Here is a 20,776-nt window from a genome sequence, read left to right as displayed (position 1 = left end):
CACTGTACAAAAAAAGAAAATGGAGAGGGGCAAAATGGAAGGGCGCAGTGATGGGCAAAAGTGGGATAAATATATATATCATAAATAAGTGGAAAAGAGGTGTAAAAAAGAATGGCAAAGTGAATCAAGTGATAGAGAGAAGAGTAAAGAGGATGAAGTGGAAGTGGAAGAGCATAGCAGAGAAATAAAAGTGAAAAAGAGAAGGGAAAAGAAAAAGATGTGAGAGAGAAAGAAGAGTAAAGTTGGGGGTAAAGGAGGGAAGGGCTATGAGGGGAAATTTAAAGAGAGAAGCACAAAGAAGGGGAAGTCAAAGAGAAAGTGTGAATAAGGGTGCAGAGAAAGAGAGTAGTAAAGACGAGAACTGCAAGTGGGAAGAGGAAATAGAAGGGTGTGAAAGAGAAAATGGCAAATAAAAAGTAAAAAAGTAAGGGGAAGCAAGGCAAAGTGTGAGAAAATAGTAAAGAGGAGAACATGATAGAAAGAAATTCCAAGAGAAGGAAATGTAAATGAAGAGTGAAACAAAAGATGTTGAAGCAAAAGATGGAAAAAAAGGAGTAAAAAAAAGGGCCACAAAACAAGAATTGTAAACATGAGGGCAGGACACAAAGGAGAGACAGGTAAACAGAATGAAGTGAAAGCGAGAACAAAGGAGAAATGTGAAAGAACGGCAACTACAAAGAAAGCAGTTAAAGAGAGAAGAGCAAAATTGTGAAAAGGGAAAAACATGCAGAAAATTCAAACATCGAAATGAAGACAGGCCGTGAAAAGTAGGTGCACAAAAATACAAAAAGTGAAAAGCAAAGCACAAAGAAGAAATAATGGAAGAAATCAGGGCACAAGGAGAGCAAGGACGAAAAAAGATGCAAATTTGACATGTTGTAATCTTCACACATCCTGATTAAACCATCTTTGAACAGCTTTAAACAGCTTCAAGAAAATCTCCATCTGCTTCTGGTTTCTCCCCTCTTTCCTTACTAAGCTCCATTCAAAACAGATTGTGTCAGCTATCTTCTCGGATAGTGCACTTTACGCCCTCGGTCTCCTTCCAAGGCTCCATACCCACTATAGTTCTGCACACATTCGCTCCCCTTCTGTACACATCGCCTCACATACTGCACACATTGGGGTTAATTTACAAGCCCATTGCACTGCTGGTGCATGAGTTTTAGGGGCATACTACCAACAACTAGCGATGATTATCGCTATGTTGGTTTAGCGGCAATATTAATATCGCTGAGCTCTGCCGATTTTTATCGCTTAGGAGCCTTGCTATTATCAAGGTTTATCTCCTAAGCGATACAAATCGGCCGAAATGCATGAATATGCTCTTAGCCATGTTATCCACCTACCATTGGATAACATGGCTAAGAACAGCTCTGGGCAGGCGTTAGCTTTTGGAGATAATCGCGCTCAGCGCGATTATTTCCAAAAGTTGGTAATAGGAGATAGAGATGTTAGCGACTGTTTCCAGTCGCTAACATCTTGGCATGCCCACTTTGCATGTCATTAGCGATAATTATCGCTGACATGCAAAGTGGGCACCTAAATGCCCGCTATCTCCTACTAGCTGTCGCTAACTGGTGTTAGCGACAGCTAGGTAATAGGGCTATACAATTATCGACGCTTTAGCGGGAAAAATTCCAGCTAAAGCGGCGATAATGCCCTGGGTAATATGCCCCTAAGTTCACTAGCCAGTAAACTGCATTTCAAAACATAAGTTGAGACTGAGGGTTCCTGCAAGGCAAAGCTGTACCAGAGACTATAAAGAAACAGAAGGAAAAATGAAAAATAAGCCCTGGATCTCCCTCAATTTAGGAGACTACTAGGGAAGATACAATATGGGGACCATTATTAAATTAAAAAGGCTGATCGGTGTCAATATTCTGATAGGCTAGCCTTTCTTCCTGTTCTTTTCAGGATGTTGACAGTAAAAGTTAAGAAAGGAGTGGACCGACTGAGTACTTTAGGAAAGAGGGGTATGTTAAAACAGAAAAGTGAATCCGGACGGAAAACTGAAGTTCATAGAACAAAAGAAGAGGGTGGTTTGGACTCTAAGACTCACTTTAAAAAGAAAGAAATAGATGGATAAACTATGAAATATTTCAAGCAAACTATTAAAAAGAGCCACAAAATGACAGGGTTAGAGTTACTGTCACGCTTAAACCTGCCCCAATGGTCACATTTAAGTTAAAAGTCCAACAGAAGGAGGTATGTGATGAACCTTGACTCTAAATTGTTATTTACATTCTTCACATCTTCTTTATATTTTTTCAAAAGACATCTTTATTAGTTTCTTGAATTCAAAAGTACAGCCAGCAAACAAGTGTTTGAGGGGAGAACCCTCTTCTTTAGAGCTGTAAATAATATAAAACAAAAATAAGTAAATTAGAACCAGGGCACCAGCACACCACATCAAATTTCCCATGGCACCCCCTCTCAGAAGCACAACAACAGCAGAAATACTAACTGCATGCTCATAGACTGTAGATCAGCAACCAGGCATTCAAAAGAACTGGCTGAAGCCATCCTGAACAAGATTTACAAGTGACTCTTCACTTGAATTCTGGATGCATTGCGTATAATATAGTTCTTCACATAATCAAAGTAGATAAATAATGGGTAAACAGAGAATCTCAATAAGATGTGAATGCGAGAATCTAGAGATAACTCTCTGAAGTAATAGCCTTTATTTGGCTCACCGTGCTAGTACATATAATAATTTCAAACACAGTTGTTGAATGTGATAACAAAAACGACAAATTGTAGAAACATAACAGTTATGTTGCGGTCAACATGAATATGAAATCTTCATTTGATGATGTGCCCAATGCATTTCAGTATTAAAGCAGCCCTTCTTCAGGGGACACTGTAAAAATGCAGACAGACATAACGAACCAGTTGTATGAAAAGCAAATAATTATACAATTATCCAACATACAGGGATAAGCTAGTGAATGATTAGCCATTAATGCGCTTACGCATGGCAATAAAAAAGTACGTGAACCAAGCAGTAACAAAATAGTAAACCCAAAAGATTCCATAAGGAGAAACATGGTGTACAGACCAAAAAAGAACACCTCGTGTGTCGTGACTAGAGAAAATAAACAACCAAAACAAAGTCACCCACCGCATGAGAAAACAAGTGGTTGTATAGTTCTGCACCACTCACATGCAAACAACCTACATGACCCCAAGTCTGATAGCTCATAGCTTGCAAGGCATGTATAGTTAGGTTCCTCGATGGACGGTATTAAACCAGTCACTCAATCTACAAAGAAAAGACAAATAAAGTTCACTATTCAAAAGCTAAAAGGAATGGTACAGAATGCCGTGGTATCTGACTAATAGAATTCCCCTACCTCTCGGGCCTGTGTGGAGAACGCACACCTGGAGCCTTGATACCTCATGTGGACAAAGGAGTGACACTGACATAATGCAGCGAGGATGTAGACCCTATAGTAAAACAAAACGAATGTAAAGCAAAGCTGAGTGCATGTAAGCGTGACAAACTAGAGGCTCTTAAAATACCCAGCAAGTTACCTGAAGGCAGGAGTATCAAGCCTTAGCGGGATTGGGTCCAACTTCCAACCAAAATGGCCAATTCGCCAATCCAACCTCTATTCTGGATGAATGTCTAGGTTGCCTCCAAATTAACTAGTAGCTAAAAAAAGGGCACAAGATTCAGCGTACACGTAGCGTGTCGAGCATGCCTTGATCTTCAAAAGCAATGTTAAAATGGGTTCAGCTACTCACCAGAATCCGAAAAGAGCCTGTCTTGCATCCCCTCATGTAAACCAAAAACTCAGCAAAAGCAGGAAGGCGGCAAGCCTGTTTAAAATGCAGTACCATCAATGACATAAACAACGGACTAGCCGCAGCTAGAGGAAAGAGTTGCCATGATAGAACTGTACGCTGAATCTTGTGCCTTTTTTTTAGCTACTTGTTAATTTGGAAGTGACCTAGACCCTCATCGAGAACAGAGGTTGAATTGGCGAATTTAGCTTTTGAATAGTGTACTTTATTTGTCTTTTCTTTGTAGATTGAGTGACCGGTGTAATACCATCCATTGAGGAACATAACTATACATACCTTGTAAGCTATGAGCTATCAAACTTGGGTCATGTAGGTTGTTTGCATGTGAGTGGTGTAGTACTATTCAACCACTTGTTTTCTCATTCGGTGGGTGACTTTGTTTTGGTTGTTTATTTTCTCTAGTCACGACACAAGAGGTCTACTTTTTTGGTCTGTACTCTATTATTATTATTTATTTATTTATTTATTTTAATTTATATGGCCCACAGCTACCCGGAGGTTTCCGGGAGCCTACGGACACAAACTACAAGAAAAAGGGCCAACGCTCTAATGATTAATAAGCCATGTTTTTAGGTCTTTACGAAATTTGTGGTAACTCGTTTTGTGGCGTAATTGAAGCGGAAGTGAGTTCCACAGGGAAGGAGCTAGGTAAGCAAAAGAGCGGCCTCCCATTCGAGCTTAAATGATTAGAGAATCGTAGAAGGCGTGAGGGACGGTAAGGATGCACCAAAGTACCCAGATAGTGAGGAGATGAGCCCATATTTATCCTATGCAAGTAGCAGAGGGCTTTGAATTTAGCACGATTGTCGATCCTCAACCAATGAAGTTCACGGAGGGTACCTGTAGTGGAGGTCATTCATTGGCCGCAGTTTTGAGCCACTTGCAGCTTCCTTACTTGCGCCCAGATATAGCCCTTTTCCGTAATCTAATCTGGACACGATCAGGGCCTGGATGGCGGTTTTTTGAGTGGAGGGTGGAAGCATCCAGAGAATTTTTCTGAGCCATTTTAAAATAGCAAAACAGGTAGAGGCAACCTTAACCACTTGCTGCTTTATAGACAGCTGGTCGTCAATGATTATTCCGAGGTTACGAGCCGATTGTGAAGGGAGGGGGAGATCACCTATTTGAGGAGGCCAGTGTTGGGGGCCACACAGAGAGTTTTGCTTCTACCAAAAATGAGGAGTTCCGTTTTCCCACCACTTAGTTTTAATTTATTTGTGTGCATCCAGTCAGCTATCTTTTTTAGCCCCATCTGGAGAGATGATCCCTCCGAAGTCTCTTTGGAAGATAGAGAGAAAATAAGCTGGGTGTCATCCGCATATGAATATATTATCAGCCTCGCTTCCTCTGCTATCGTAGTCAGGTGGCTGACATAGATATTGAAAAGCAATGGGCTGAGTATGGAGCCCGAGGGACTCCATACGAGGAGACATGGATCTTAGAATTAACTATGTTTCTCCTTATGGAATATTTTGGGTTTACTATTTTTCTTACTGCTTAGTTCTCGTATTTTTCAATTGCCATGCGTAAGCGCATTAATGGCTAATCATTCACTAGCTTATCCCTGTATGTTGGATAATTGTATAATTGTTTGCTTTTCATACAACTAGTTCCTTATGTCTGTCTGCATTTTTTACAGTGGACCCTGAAGAAGTGCTGCTTTAATCCTGAAATGCATTGGGCACATCATCAAATGAAGATTTCATATTCATGTTGACCCCAACATAACTGTTATGTTTCTGCAATTTCGTAGTTGCTGATATCACATTCAACGACTGTGTTTGAAATTATTATATGTAGTAACATAGTGAGCCAAATAAAGGCTATATCTTCAGAGAGTTATCTCTAGATTATCGTGTTTAAATGTTATTGAGATTCTCTGTTTACCCAGGATGTATCTACTTTGATTATGTGAAGAAGTATATTATACGCTGTGTTTCCAGAACTCAAGTGAAGAGTCACTTTTATAATTTGGTGTTTGAGAGGTTGGCGACCCCTGTCTGGGTGGCACGCATACACGTTTAATTTTGTATTTGCTTGTTTGATGAGTTTATCCTGTACAGGTGTGCACTAACTTCATCTACTTATTTTAAACCATCCTGAACCACAACATTGATATCGCGTTCATCACAGAAACAATTGGCTGAATGAATCCTCATACCCATCCTTGACCTACTAGTCCCTGCTGATGTTTCCATCAAGAAAGACAGGGAAGGCCTCCAAGGTGGTAGCATAGCTATCATCCACAAGAATAACATCACTATAGCAGAAACAGACACCTTCACCAACAACACATTTAAATATCCAGCAGTGCCATAATGGTGAAAAGCAATAAAGTAAGGAAACATCACCTCCTTTACAACCCACCAGGCAACATGCCCTCCTTCAGTGAACCCATATCAGACCTGATAACGCACTGCTTACTATTCAATGCCAATATCATAATCCTAGGTGACTTCAACCTGCATTGGAATAACGAGAAAGGCACACTAATCTAACCCTTAAATAAATGTTTACTCAGCAAAAACCTTAGCCAGCACTGCAAAGTCCAAACTCATAACAGAGGCTCAACCCTTAATGCCATTACAGCCCATAACGAAGCTGCAACTGTTGATAATATCCTCCCAAATGACTGGTCAGATCACCACATCATTCTGTTCCACATTAACAAAGTGGAACCACCCATAATCCATACTAAAAAAACTCTCCAATGGATTAGAAACGTAAGTCAGAGTCCCCTAGCTGATCTCGAAGAAAGAATCATGCCACTACTCTCTCACAACAGATAACCTCTCAACTGATGAACTAACACCTCACTATAATTCAACAGTGACAGCTGTCATAGACCAAGTAGACCCCATGAAACAAAAAAGGGTTAGAGATGCTCCCTCGAGATCCTGGCTCAACAAAGACCTCAATACTGAAAGAAGGGAACTAAAACCTGAAGAAAGACTTTGGAGAACAAAACCAACCATAACCTATCCTTACCAGCTCAGAGCAGAACACAGGAAATACAAAATTCACAACATAAAATCAAAAGCCACCTTTTTAGGCAGCATGCCAGATAAAACAAAAAAACGCCCCAAAGAGCTTTCCAATGTCATCAAACAACAAACCTCCAATCAGCCCAAAAAAACTCCTAATGTCTCCAATGAACACTGTGACGAATTTGCTAAATTCTTCATTGATAAAATCATAAGAACTAGCTCTCCATAGGCTGCCACACTCAGACATCCACTGGAAACTCACACCCCCATACTCTCCCTGAGATCACCGGGTGCAACCAAGTCCCAGGGTCCCCCACAAAACCCAAGAGTTGGAAGATGTTCAACTTACTCACGGAGGTGGACATCTCTAAGAGGATTGTGAAATCCAAGGCCTCCTCCCAATTCGCAGACCCTCTTCTGGCCTCCCTGGTGAAAAGTCATAATCACGCCTTAACCCATCTCTGGACTAAGATAATAAATAGCTCCCTGAGCACCTGGGTAATGCCTGACTACCTCAAACTAGGTCAAGTCATGCCACTGCTAAAAAAAAACAGGTGCAGACCTGGATGACCTCAACAACTTCACACCTGTCTCCAATCTTCTCTTCCTGAAAAGAATTCTGGATAAAAGCGTTCTTTCCTAATTCAACCAACACATTGACACCAACAATCTACTTGACTTACACCAATCGGGGTTCAGGAAGGGATGCAGCATGGAAACAGATATACTGAATATGACAGCTTTATATTCAAATATAGGGAAGCAGAACGATGCTGCCTAATCATACTCTTAGACCTATCAGTGGCCTTTCACACGGTTGACCACAAACTTCTTCTGAACTCCCATTAACAGTTCGGAGAAGACGGCTTGTTTCTGCAATGGGTCACATAATTTCTGCATAATCTCTCCCAACAAATAAAAAAAAAACTCAACTTGAGATACTTCTGATATCAGCCAGGAAGGCCCCCAAGGCTTAGTCTTCTCGCTTACACTCTTTAATATCTACAGCTCACACCTAAAGAATGCAGCAAACATGGTCTACTTCATAAAACTCCTGAACAAAGTCAAGCCCTTAATTCCACTGAATGATCTTAAAACCGCCACAAAAGCTCTGGTTCTGTCTAGACTGGATTAAGGGAATGCTACTCTCATAGGCACTGTGAAGTGTCAGTTAGCCCTCCTGAGAGCCACACTAAATGCAGCTTCTAGGATGGTGACCGCAGTCAAAAGACATGATCACATCTGCTCCTCCCTGAAAAATGTCAAGTGACTCCTGATTGAAGCTCATTGCTGCTTCAAAACTGTTGATCTCACTATAAAAGTCCTTCACACCAGTAACCAGCCTACTTTGAGGCCAAACTCTAAAAGGCAGGTCAGACCAGAGATTGAGCTTCTCACCCCACCTCCAAAAACATAAACAAAAAGTCCAGCCATGCTCTTTCTCGGGCAATCTTCTCAAAATATGTAACTCCCTCGAAGTATATATCAGGACTAACCATTCCTTCATGAGCTTTAAGAGATAATTAAAGGATCTTGTTCTCAATCAGCATTCTTAACCCTCTAAGTACTAAAGCTTAGCTTAACGACTTCAATCTATATATGTATGTATGTTTGTTTCTCTCAAGGTCAATCTATGGTTTGATTCTCAACACAGTTATGGACTGTAAATAATGTTGACTGATACTGCCTTTGACAATGTTGTAAAGGGTTGTGATACTCTCGGGCCTTGCCAGTGCTATACATAACTCTTTAATTAAATAAATAAATAAAAGAACAACAAAGAAGTGTACTTAAAATCACACATACAAGGTAAATTCCTTGACATTCTAAATTGAAATCCATATTATGAACTAGTTTCAATGTAATATCATGCAAGGCAGATCCTATCAAGAGGAAGAGGAGCCAATCAGTTCTAAAAACATAGAATAAAAAGTAGGGAAAAAGGTTCAAAAATATTAAAGGGGAGAATTCAATATAACTTAATATAATTAGGAATGAGTTGTGGAAAAATAGAAAAAGAGGGAAACAATTATAAGTAGAAAAAATGCCACTATCACCTTGTACACGGATACTTGGGCAAGAGTCAAGCTGGGAAACGAACTGAGTACTACCGCAAGTATTCACAATCAAAGCGGGCTGAAACAAGACTGTGTTCTAGCCCCCAGCCTTTTTAATCTGTATTTATCTGACATAGCTCCATACAGAGAAAGACCAGACTTTCACCCCCCCCGAAATTAGCTAATGAGCCGGTTGCAATCCTCCAATACGCGGACGACATAGTCTTGCTGAGCCAAACCCCAGTGGGGTTACAGAGATCAATAAACAATCTGGTATTCTACTTGGACAAGGAACAGCTGGAGCTAAATAAGGAGAAAACAAAAATCGCCCGCCTGGTTGACAGTAGAAAATTAAAGTTCAAATGGATGGTCAACGGGGCTAACGTTGAAGAAAAAAGTTCATGTAAATATTTGGGCGCAACAATCGGGCAGGGTACAATTCACAAAGAACATAAACAGGCCCTCAGAGCTAAGGCCCAATCACTGATTTACGCCTATAGATTACTACGGAAAAAATTGGACTGCCCGAACTATTCCCACTTGCTAAAAGTAATGGCTGCCCAAATCCAACCTAGTTTGTCCTGCGGCCTGGTCCCTTGGTGTGGCAAAGACTCGCACCTACAGAATGAGTTACAGTCAAAAATCCACAAAGCTGTTTTTGATCTGCCGAAATGTGCTTCGCCTGCCCAGGTTAGACTGGAATTTGGTCTCCAGCATCAGAAATTCAGGGGAATGAGTAACTTTATAAAATGTTGCCATACTCTCCGTTCCTCTGACTCGGGCACGCTGAACAGCCTATGCTGGGACGAAATTAAGTCCCAGAGGGAGCAGGAAACTCCAACCTCCTGGGGAGTTTCCTGAGTACCTCTCTGGTTGAGATGGAACTTGAACCAGCATGGGACAATGCAATGGATAGAGGAGCCTTTAATAAAAAAGTAAATGTCGCGGCCAAAAAGAAATCTCTACTGGAGGATAAAACGGCGCTCACCAAGAGGCGGCACGGATGGACAGTCATAAACTCGTACAGGTTCTCAAAGACACAAGCTTACTTATCTGCCCATTTCAGCTCTTACCTAAAAACATGTTTTTTTAAATTTAGAATGGGTGTGCACGACTCCAAGGACCTATACCCCCCATGGAAACCAGCTTTTAATTCAGAATCCTGTTGATTATGTGGATTTAAAAAAGAAACCCTAATCCACTTTCTATGTGCCTGTCCTGAAATCCTAAACCAAAGGAGACACTACCTGAAAGCTATTTTTAACAATCTGAACATCCGGTCGAGCAGGAAAGCAGTTATACGCTGGTTGGAGGGTTCCTCATACATCCTAGCTTGCCGAGGAGTCAAATTCATGAAACTCGTCAACAGTTTCCTATTGCAAGCTGATGAATGACCAAATATAATTCCATGTAAAATCGCCCCACACCTTTTTCAATTGGGTTGGATATTAAAAAAAATATATATATATTTTTTGAGTTTTAACACTGTTAAATTACTATTTTTAACAATTGGATTTTATAGACTTGTAATTTTTTTAAGACAAAATAGTGATGCATTTTGATCCTTTTCATTGCATGATAATCTTAGTCTCATGTGCAGAAGTATTCTATTTTTCTAGGGGGGTCTTTGTAATGATTTTAACTGATCAAACAATAAACTTGAAGTAGAAAAAATAAAAATTATAATCAAAAATAGAAAGAATTATACCTATTTGATAGATTTCTACCAATTAATCACTTTTATAATCAATTATTCCATCTGTATATCAATGCAGTTCCACAATTAAACATATTCCTAATATTATAGATCAATCCTACATGAGTTGATTATCAATGAAATTAATATCAGACAATTCTGTTAAATACAATCTCATATCTATCTAAATATAGACTCAAATTCTCAACTCCATAATCACATTAAGTAAGACTGATCTAAAAAATAGGGATAACAATTACCTTCACATAACAATCACTAACATATGAATTCATACCTGATAGTTCATATAAATAATTTAGCCTAACGTTTTCACGTCAGATATTTTCTTTAAAATATATTTGTCATTGGCCCATTGCAATATCTACAAAGATAAGAAAATCAAAACCATATATTAATGATAAACTCTATCTACCTTACACAGATTGCCAATAACGATGTTATTTGAGCCCATCTAAGCAGATTTTTGTCTTCACTCTATCTGGATATTTTATTCTAATTATTATTCTGAATATTATTTTACCAGGGTTCCATTTACCATCATTATTCCTGAAAAAACCCGATGCAATTTTCACTGTGCATCATTGTAAAAAATAAATCTGCTCCTTGTAAATACTGCATATTGATTAACACTATAGATAATAATAAATTGTCTCTGCAAGTGGTCAAAAACAATGCCCTTATTACAATGGAAATGTTTACCTAGGTAATAGTATATTCAATAGAACAATATTGCCCTTATACTATTAGAAATTGCATCAAAGTATTACCTTGTTATCACATTTCGTCGACAATATTTGGAGCATGCATTGCAAAAAGATAATTCCTTTTTTAACCCAGCACACAGGCTTAATCTCCTATTAGTACCCTTATGCGCAATAAGGCTGTATAGGCAAAACCTCCTCAGTACTCTCGCTTGCATGTATTTGGGTGCTGTTTGGTTGAAACCTATATATCATAACCGTATTCAGCTAAACATCTACCATGTGGCCTAACCTGGAAGTATTCCAACCAAAACTATCACAGGCAGAGAATAGTTAGAAAGACTTCTCCTCTGTTATAATAACTACCCTCATATGACCTCGCTTCTAGAATTATTTGAGTGCAAATGGAACTGATCTAAAAACCTGAATTAATTAAGAGGGTTCCTTTATCCACCGTATCGGTATTAAGTCCCAAAACTACCACCGGCACAGAACATGAAGAAAGACTTTCTATCTATCATGATAACTGCACTCATGTGACCTCACTACAAAATTATTTAACTCCATCAAGATCGGATTAAAAAAACTAAAGAAGCTTTTATTCTTAGTGTAAAAAATGTATTCAATCAGGAAAACAAAAAAACTAAAAAGCGCCCCAAAGAAATGAATGGATAATACTTCCCAGCCACTGTATACAAATTCAGGGCTGATATGGTTCACATACACCAGACCCATCCCCTACACCATCCAATTCGCTTACTCTCAGTCTGCTAGTTTCTCAAAAATAATCCTTTGCACCAAGTCCATAATTCAAGATCTCAAGGATTTGTTTGAAAAAAAAAAAGAGAAAACATCTTAGGTTCATCATTGAACATGCATAAAGATTGGGCCATATTATCAAGAAGGGCAGGAAACTGCCGCTAAAGTGCCGATAATGGGCTTGATAATATGCCCTTGTGAATTCCCATAGAAGCCCAGGTTCTGGTGTTATCCTGGGCTTCTATGGGAATTCACAAGGGCATATTATCAAGCCCATTATCGCCGCTTTAGCAGCAGTTTCCTGCCGATAAAAGCGGCGATAATGTATCGCCCTTGCTTGATAATATGGCCCATTATTCCTTGAAAAGAGTCCCTTGTACCAAGCCAAAAAAATCAGGTTGCCACTCCTTATGTTGTGGCACTGGGCAATGTCCCCCCATTGTCCCAGAGGGTGAGTGAATCCTTTGTCCAGTTGAAAAACAAGGTGACCCACTGGATTGGCCTTTATTCAAAAACATGTTTTCCATATTCACAAGAGGATACATATGGTGAGAAGAGTCAGCAAAGACATCAAAATATATGAGGGGGACTCAATGGTGGTGAACTTTAGTCAACCTTTGATAGCTGTGCAAGTTGTAGCTGCAATCAGTCCATGTATATATTCAAGCAATTTCACTTGTTTTTTTATAAGCCAAATGTTGTCTGTATGGCTCCACAGGCTTCAGCAGGGAATCAGGGCAATGGATCGTCCTTGAATGTTTCCGCAATTCCTCCCTTGGAGACTGTGAACCAGTTTGCTCCTTTGGGTGCCTTGGATTCTTGAGATTGACAAGCTCCTCAGGTTTGTCCTGTGATTTCTGATAATCTCCAGGGCAGTAGTCCTCCCGCCCCTCTGGAGGCTGGCTTGGTGGTTTGTCAACTCAATTATCTGAACCTGGTAAGCTGGAATATTGCTGGACTTACCTCAAAACTCAGTGACCCGAACAGCCATGCACTTATTAGGAAATTAGGCCATCAATAAGTTGGACTAATTGCTTGGGCAGCCCACCCGCATCAAAAGAATCCATCAAGAACCTGGGCTTTTGGCTTGAAAAGGACTTATCAATGACGACTCAAGTGAAGAAAGTAGCCTGCACCTGTTTCAGACTACTCAGAACACTCTGGAAAATACTAGATCGGATTCCCATACAAGTCAGAAAGACTGTAGTCCACTCTATGGTCACAGCTGGAGAACGGAAATTCACAATTCCTAGGGGAGCTGAAATACGTGATTAACAGACTCCAGGTGGTCCAGAATGCGGCAGCAAGGCTGCTGTGTAAGGCCCCAGCTCGGTAGTCAGTCAAAAATATCTCAAAGAACTTCATTGGCTCTCGGTGGAGGCCCGAATAAAATTCAAGGCTTTGGTTACAACACTCAGAGCTTTACACAACATGGGCCCAAGGAAAATTTGAAACTTTTTGTCCCCACATGTCCTAAATACAAATCTGAGATCGAGCCCTGAAGGATTCTTAAAACCAACAGGTGCCAGGAAAGCGAGGTGGGGAGGCAGATCCTTCTCCCACCGATCACCCAAACTCTGGAACATATTACCACGTGAATCACGAATCATGAACAAAAAATTAGAATTTAGGAAGTCAATAAAAACGTGGCTGTTCCAGCAGTACCTCTAATTTCCGCCCAGCCTCGCTTGCATCCTGTCTCTTAGTGCTGGGAAGCCCTAGAGTAGCTATGCGCTCGACAAATCCGAAATAATAATAATAATGTAAAGCTTTACAGCACGGGTACATATAGTACGGCCCACGAGCCGCCTGCGGCCAGGCAAACCTTCCTTGGCGGCATGGAGACTTTGCAGACATTGTACCTGCATTTTTTAATTTTCTTTTAAAGAGTGTCTACAAACACTGCACTCTGAGAGACTCTGCTCTGTGGGGGCCCGGAGATTTCAGCGTATAGTCAGAGTGGAGATGCAGGGGCACTAAGAGGTGAAATACAACAAAGCCTCATTAACAAGTGAATGGTCTTTAAAGACCTGTGAAGTACTGGGGTGCAGCTGTGTGTCTGCTGGGAAGCTGTCTCAAGCCCGGTCTGACACACACGCAGGGTGAGGAGCCAGAGGGTGACAGAGGGAGGGGGAGGGAGGGACACAGAGGGAAAGGGAGGAAGGGAAACGGATGGAGGGAGAGGGAGGGAGGACGGGAAAGGGAGGGGCAGAGGGTGACAGAGGGAGGGAGATATAGAGAGAGGGAGACAGAGAGAGGGAGACAGAGACGGAGGGAGACAGAGGGGGGAATCAGAGGGAGACAGAGGGAGGGAGAGGGAGACAGGGAGAGGGAGACAGAGGAAGACAGACAGAGGGAGGGAGACAGAGGGAGGGAGATAGAGACAGACAGAGGGAGACAGAGGGCGAGGGAGACAGAGATAGAGGGAGACAGAGAAAGGGAGACAGAGGGAGGGAGACAGAGGGAGACAGAGGGAGGGAGACAGAGGGAGAGGGAAACAGAGAGAGGGAGACAGAGGGAGGGGGACAGAGGGAGGGAGACAGAGGGATAGAGACACAGGGTGGCAGACAGCGGGAGACAGACAGAGGGTGGAGGGCGACAGAGGGAGGAGACAGAGGGAGGGAGTCACACAGACAGACACAGACAGAGACAGACAGAGGGAGAGAGAGGGGGAGACAGAGAGAGGGAGACAGAGAGAGAGAGAGAGAGAGAGGGAGACATAGAGAGAGAGAGGGAGGGAGGGAGACAGTGAGAGAGGGAGAGAGGGAGGGAGGGAGAGAGAGGGAGAGAGAGAGATATAGAGAGAGGGAGGGAGACAGAGAGAAAAAGAGAGACAGAGATGTGTGTATGCCGGGTCTGGTGGCTCGGTGGACGAAGGCGTCCACTGCAGGGACCTGTGTTCAATCTCATGGTCACATTTTTTTTGTTGCTCTAGCCCCGCCCCCTCACCCACTGACCCCACCCCACCAGTGCGGCCCTCGGCGACAAACCACACAGTAAATTTGGCCCCCAAGAGAAATTTGGTGAGTACCTATGGTTTACAGGAAACCTGGGAGACCATAAATCATTCCTTTCTTGAGGGGTATAAAGTTCATTTTGTCCCAGCGCTTGCTTCAGTCTCTGGTAGGGACAAAGGGGGCTTAGCCATCGATGTGGCCTTGGCAGTTAATACATGTGTTTCTGTTTTATCATTTGGTACTTCCACACTACAGGCATTAAGGTTGACAATGTTGGGGTTAACTACATTCTACCTATTGAATTTTTATAAAGCTATTTTAGGTCCTCCAAAACCATCCAATAGATCCCTTCTAGGTTCCTTTATTGACACCATAGCAAATAATAGGGGTGGTTACCCAAGCTTAATTATTGCTGTGGATTTTAATTCTCACCTATGCGACTGTCCCCTTGAGAGTGGTAGGACAAAGCCTTCATGTAGACTCCAGAAGGGGTTACATATGTTACACACAAAAGGAAGGCACCGAGCTAAACAAAATTCTAAATGAAAATAATTTATTTTTCAACTAGGATAAATTAATCCATGCACCAAGTCTGCAACTTCTTCCTGTGTTTACTGGAAGAAAATAATTTATTTTTTATCTAGGATAAATTAATCCATGCACCAAGTCTGCAACTTCTTCCTGTGTTTACTGGTAGGGGGTGCCCCTCAAATATACATTTCCTTCCTACTCTTTTTTAGTGATGTCTTGTTTTAAAATTTCACTCAGTATTTTTAGTGACCATAACCGGGTTCCTATTATCTTGTGCCGGCAGCTGCGTATTGTATCCTGTCCACAGAGGTCCCTTGATGCTTACTCCTCTTCTGACCAGGCAAGGTGCATCAGGAAGTCAATGGTTAAGCCTGAAATATTCAATAATTCAATTTTCCATTTGTGCTCAGGACTTTGATATCATAATCTGTTTAGACCCCATGTCCTCAGATGCATCTATATTAAAGTCATTTGTGAGCATTTCTAAAAACACTACAGCACTATTATCTTGCCCGGCTACCAGCCCTACTCCCCCTAGTCCTAGATGGTTTGATCAAGGTTGTTCTAAGGCCCAGAGGGCTTTAAAATTTGCTCTGAAAACTATTCCTAGAAGTAGAGAACTAGTTTTCATTTCTCATACTAATTATCAGCTCGAGTTGAAGAGACGCATAGACGAATTGAGAGCTCAAGCATGCGAGGATTTAGCTCAAGCTAGTACTTGGAAAAATAGTTCCACATTTTGGCAAATAGTTAATCAGCCATGCTTTACCCAGGGACATGATGTCGCAATGTGTCACCACACTGCAGCTAGTCAATGGGTGTCGCACTTTAAGGATATATATAATTATCAAGCGCCCATAGATCAGGCAGTTGCTCTTGTGTTGCCTCCTTGTGGTAGGTACAAGCTTGCCTTTACCTTGGAAGGCATTATTCAAGGAATAAGGTACCAGGCCCAGACAGTATCCAGTCAGATCTTTTTCTTAGAGAGGAAGAGGTTTGGGATCTAACTATAACTCAGATTCTTAATGCTTCTATTAGAGAAGGATCTCTTCTTTCTTGGTCCTCCTCAGTAATCCTGCCTGGTTTTAAAGAGGGGAACAAATATAACCCACAATTCTTTCGTCCGATTTTCCTTATTAACTCTGTTGTAAATCTTATGGGGCGGATCCTGTTGTCAAGACTAAGAAGAGAACAATATACTTTTTGATGTGAAGTCTGGCTTCAGGAAAGGGAATTCTACTATTGAGCAGTGCCTGAATCTATACCTAGTGGTCAATCATTAAACTGTTGCCAGCATGAATCCCTACACCGGGCTTTCATGGATCCTAGTCAGAATTCAACAAGGTTAACTAGGATAGACTCTGAGGGGTCCTTCTGGGGTTGGGTGTTGTCCTCAATATTGTGTATTGCACTGTGGGACCTTCATGCACATGTGACTGCTTCAGACAGGTATTCTAGGACAGCTGTTCATACTGTTGGTTTTAAAACAGAAAGAGGGGTCACACAAGGGTGCATCTTGGCCCCTTTTTATTTACCCTTTATATTAATAGCCTGGAGCAGGCTTTGTTGGAGTCTAAAGCTGATTGCTGCCAGTCAGGTACTCACCCGCTTAATTTCTTTTATATGCATACGACGAGGTCCTGATGGCACAGAACGCAAGGGGACTGCAAATTCTTTTGAATTTTTTTATTAAGCTTATGGAAAAGATAGACTTGGCAGTTAACATTTCAAAATCTTATGTGACGGCTGTATGCCCTAGCTCAGCCAAATCGCAATTTTTTAGAATTTGTAATCACACTATAGAGAAGGTGAAGGCGTTTTCATATTTAAGAGTTCTGTTTGATTTCAATAAGTCCTGGAAACGTTTGATGGGTGGCAATTGGCAGAACTCTCTAGATCCACTGCCACTGATCTTCAATTTGCCTCAAACTTGGGCAGTAACACTCTGATGAAAATATATCAGGCCGAGTGTATTTCGAAGGCTTTATATGACAGTGAAATCAGGGGTATATTGCTCCTGACCATTTTCAGGTTACTGAAAACAAATTATTGCGGCGGTTACTCTGTGTTCCTCATGGGAGTGGGTGTTCTAGCTACTGATAGACATTTAGGGTTGTGACATTTTAATTCCAATTGTTTGTCATTTTCTTCCTCCCTCCCTTCACTTTTCTCTAAAATTAGAGTTTGTTAGGTTTGCTGGTTTTTAGAGAGCTCGTATACTATGAGGTTTTCACTGACATTTTGTCTTTTTGAATTCTCGGAGTTCCTGATGCTGACGGGTCGAAGTAGAAATGCAAAAAAGCCAATTATATCTAGCCCAGTGGGGTTTCTCCCTTTGACAGGAAGTGGTATGGTACATATGTTGTTTGGTTGGAACACTAGGAGTGACTGAGATATTCGCCCACTTGAGCATAATTGTATGCATCATTGAGGTAGTTTTGTTTTTTTTTAATGTTTTTATTGAACTGTGTTAACTGATGTGACCAAGAATTTGAGAAGGCACATGCCATTTGAGCCCAAATACGGAGTGTGGCAGTGGGGGCTATAAATTATGTACGAATGACATCCAAGGGCAGGAGCCAATCAATTGTATACAACTGCATCAGAACACATTAGATACATTATTGAGTAACCTCAGAGGTACTGAAATGTGAAATTGTTTATTTGGTTTAATTTATATGTGAAGTACAGTACATAATGATGCACGAGTATTCTCGTTCAGGAGGTAGTTAAAATATTACAAAACGGCCAAAGTATTCCATCGTAAACAGACATCACAGGAGAGTCCTCCCCCTATTTTGTGATTTTGAATGTATCACATGGTGTATTTATGTGCTGGATAGCAAACGTAACCTGACCCATGATCAAGGAGGCGTAGTTCCAAAACGCATTGGGCAGATTTTTGCTGAATGTGTGCTGAATAAAACACGCTGGATTAAAATTGAGCCATGGCAATTTTCCATTTTTGGGTGTCAAATTGGACGTAAGAAGTGATGTGCCATTGGAACGTATATATATATATATATATATATATATATATATATATATATATATATATATATATATATATATATATATATATATATATATATATATATATATATATATATATATATATATATATATATATATATATATATATATATATATATATATATATATATATATATATGGGTTTGTACAAGCTTTATTCGAGATAAATTCTCATAAAAGCACAGCATAAAATTGAACATGACAAAATAAAAACATATCATTTGACAAATACAAATTTGTGTAAACATTTGTGCAAGCTCATACAATACCTATATAAAAAAATTACATATATGACACAATAAATTTGGATTTTATAAAAAAAAAATCTAAAAACATAATTAACTGGACCCTCTCAGAAATCGCCGCCTGATTGCCCAGGCCCACCCCAAATATTTGGCTACCCCAATAACTATCGACTCTTGAGTTGAAGTGCACAAAATTCTCAGTGCCACAGCACTATCTCGTGTCCCGAGGTTCTTACATACAGGTGTAAGCCATACCTTCCTAGGTGAAGAATAGGCTTTGCAGGCAAATAGAAAGTGGCCTAGGCTTTCCTCAGCTATTTCGCATACTGGGCATAACGTATTGGTCGACCTCTGCCAACCTGCAGTTAGTTTTTTTAGGGGAATAGAACCAGATCTAACCTGGAAGACTAGCTTCCTATCCATTGGGACCGTAATAGTATCCCAATAATTTTCTAAAATAGGATAGATTTTAGTCTCCAGGAAGCGACCCGCCATAGAGTCAGACCTAACACCTCTCAACAAATTACTGCCCACCCAGTCCCAATATTGTAATTTGAGGGCTTCCTTACTAGGGAAGACCTCCCCAAGTGGATTGGTCCAAAGGTTGGAGAACCCAAGGTTAAATAACATGGACCTTAAGTTTTTTAGCCACTTTATCTTGTGGAAGTTATCTTCCTTGATTATCGAAAGGAAATCCTCAGCATATTGCCTAATCTCAGGAGTTGTCCATAGACGTCTCCAATAGAGGACAGGGCGCAATCGCGCTCTATCACTAATGGGACGTCTACCCAGCTCCAGAAACAGTGGCAATAGGGGGGTACTCTGTGGGAGGCCTGTAATCCCTCTGAGAAACTTGTTCTCAGATATCTGTAAAGTCGAGAGATTGTCCCAGGCCCATAACTCTGCACCGTATAAGGTCGCGCCTAAGACCTTGGCGTCATAAACCATAAGAACAGGTTTGATCGGTTTCGTCTTAGATTTTCGATGTTCCCCCCGCAATGCTCCTGATAGTTGTTGATGTTTTAGGGCCGTTTTTTCCAAGTGGTGTGACCAACCAGGGCCCTCTGCTATCTGTACCCCTAAATATACAAACTCTTTGACAGTCTCTAGCTTGCTATTATTCAGGGTAACCTTAGGATAAGTTTTACGGCGTGGGGAGAAGGCCATTAGTTTCGTCTTCCCCACATTTACTTCTAGGCCGTGCTCTTTGCAGAAAGCATCAAATATATTTAATGCACGTTGTAGCCCCACAGGGGTTTTTGACATGATCAGGGTGTCGTCAGCGAACATCAGGATCGGGACCCTGACGTCCGCTAACGATGGGGCATCTACGCTAGCTTCCAACATTCGCTCAACAATCCCATTAATAAATAATGAGAATAGTAAGGGTGCCATGGCACAGCCTTGTCGGACCCCCCTTTCCACCGGGAAGTCCGGAGTTGACTCGCCATTCCCACCCCACTGTACTCTTGCAAAGTTAGATTCATGCAGACGCATGATCAAGGTGAGCAGTTCGGCAGGGATCCCCAGTTTTTGCAGGACCAGCCATAACTTGAACCTAGGGACCAAGTCAAACGCCGCCCGTAGGTCGACAAATGCGACGTACAGGCAGCCCCTACCAAGTAAGACCGTCTTCCACCGCAGTATAGTAAAGCGGAAGACCTGGTCGATGGTGCTGGTCGCTCGTCTGAATCCTGCCTGGAATGGCGAGAGAGCGTTATTGTCCTCCACCCAGTCCATAAGTTGATTTGTAACCATTCTCCCCACTACTTTTTGCACGGTTGCTATCAAACTTATGGGCCTGTAGTTGGCGGGGAGTGAACGATCTTCCTTTTTATAAATGGGGATAATAATTGCTCCTTTCCATAACTCGGGAACCACCCCCCCCTTGGCTAAGGCATTTCCTAACAGAAAAATATATTTCACCCACCTCCTCATATCATGTTTGAAAATATCCGGGGGAATCCCGTCTAACC

General features: G+C 41.3%; 1 protein-coding gene across 1 annotated transcript in view; it reads right to left on the bottom strand.

The window, feature by feature from the left end:
* The window catches only part of IFITM10 (interferon induced transmembrane protein 10), a 152,730-nt gene that overhangs the window by 97,862 nt on the left and 34,092 nt on the right, over positions 1–20,776 (bottom strand). The gene's annotated exons all lie outside the window — the stretch shown is intronic.

Source organism: Lissotriton vulgaris, chromosome 2_1, assembly GCF_964263255.1.
Source record: "Lissotriton vulgaris chromosome 2_1, aLisVul1.2, whole genome shotgun sequence".
Taxonomy (NCBI): domain Eukaryota; kingdom Metazoa; phylum Chordata; class Amphibia; order Caudata; family Salamandridae; genus Lissotriton; species Lissotriton vulgaris.
The sequence above is the reverse complement of the archived record's forward strand: the minus strand, read 5'-3'. Positions and strand labels throughout refer to the sequence as shown.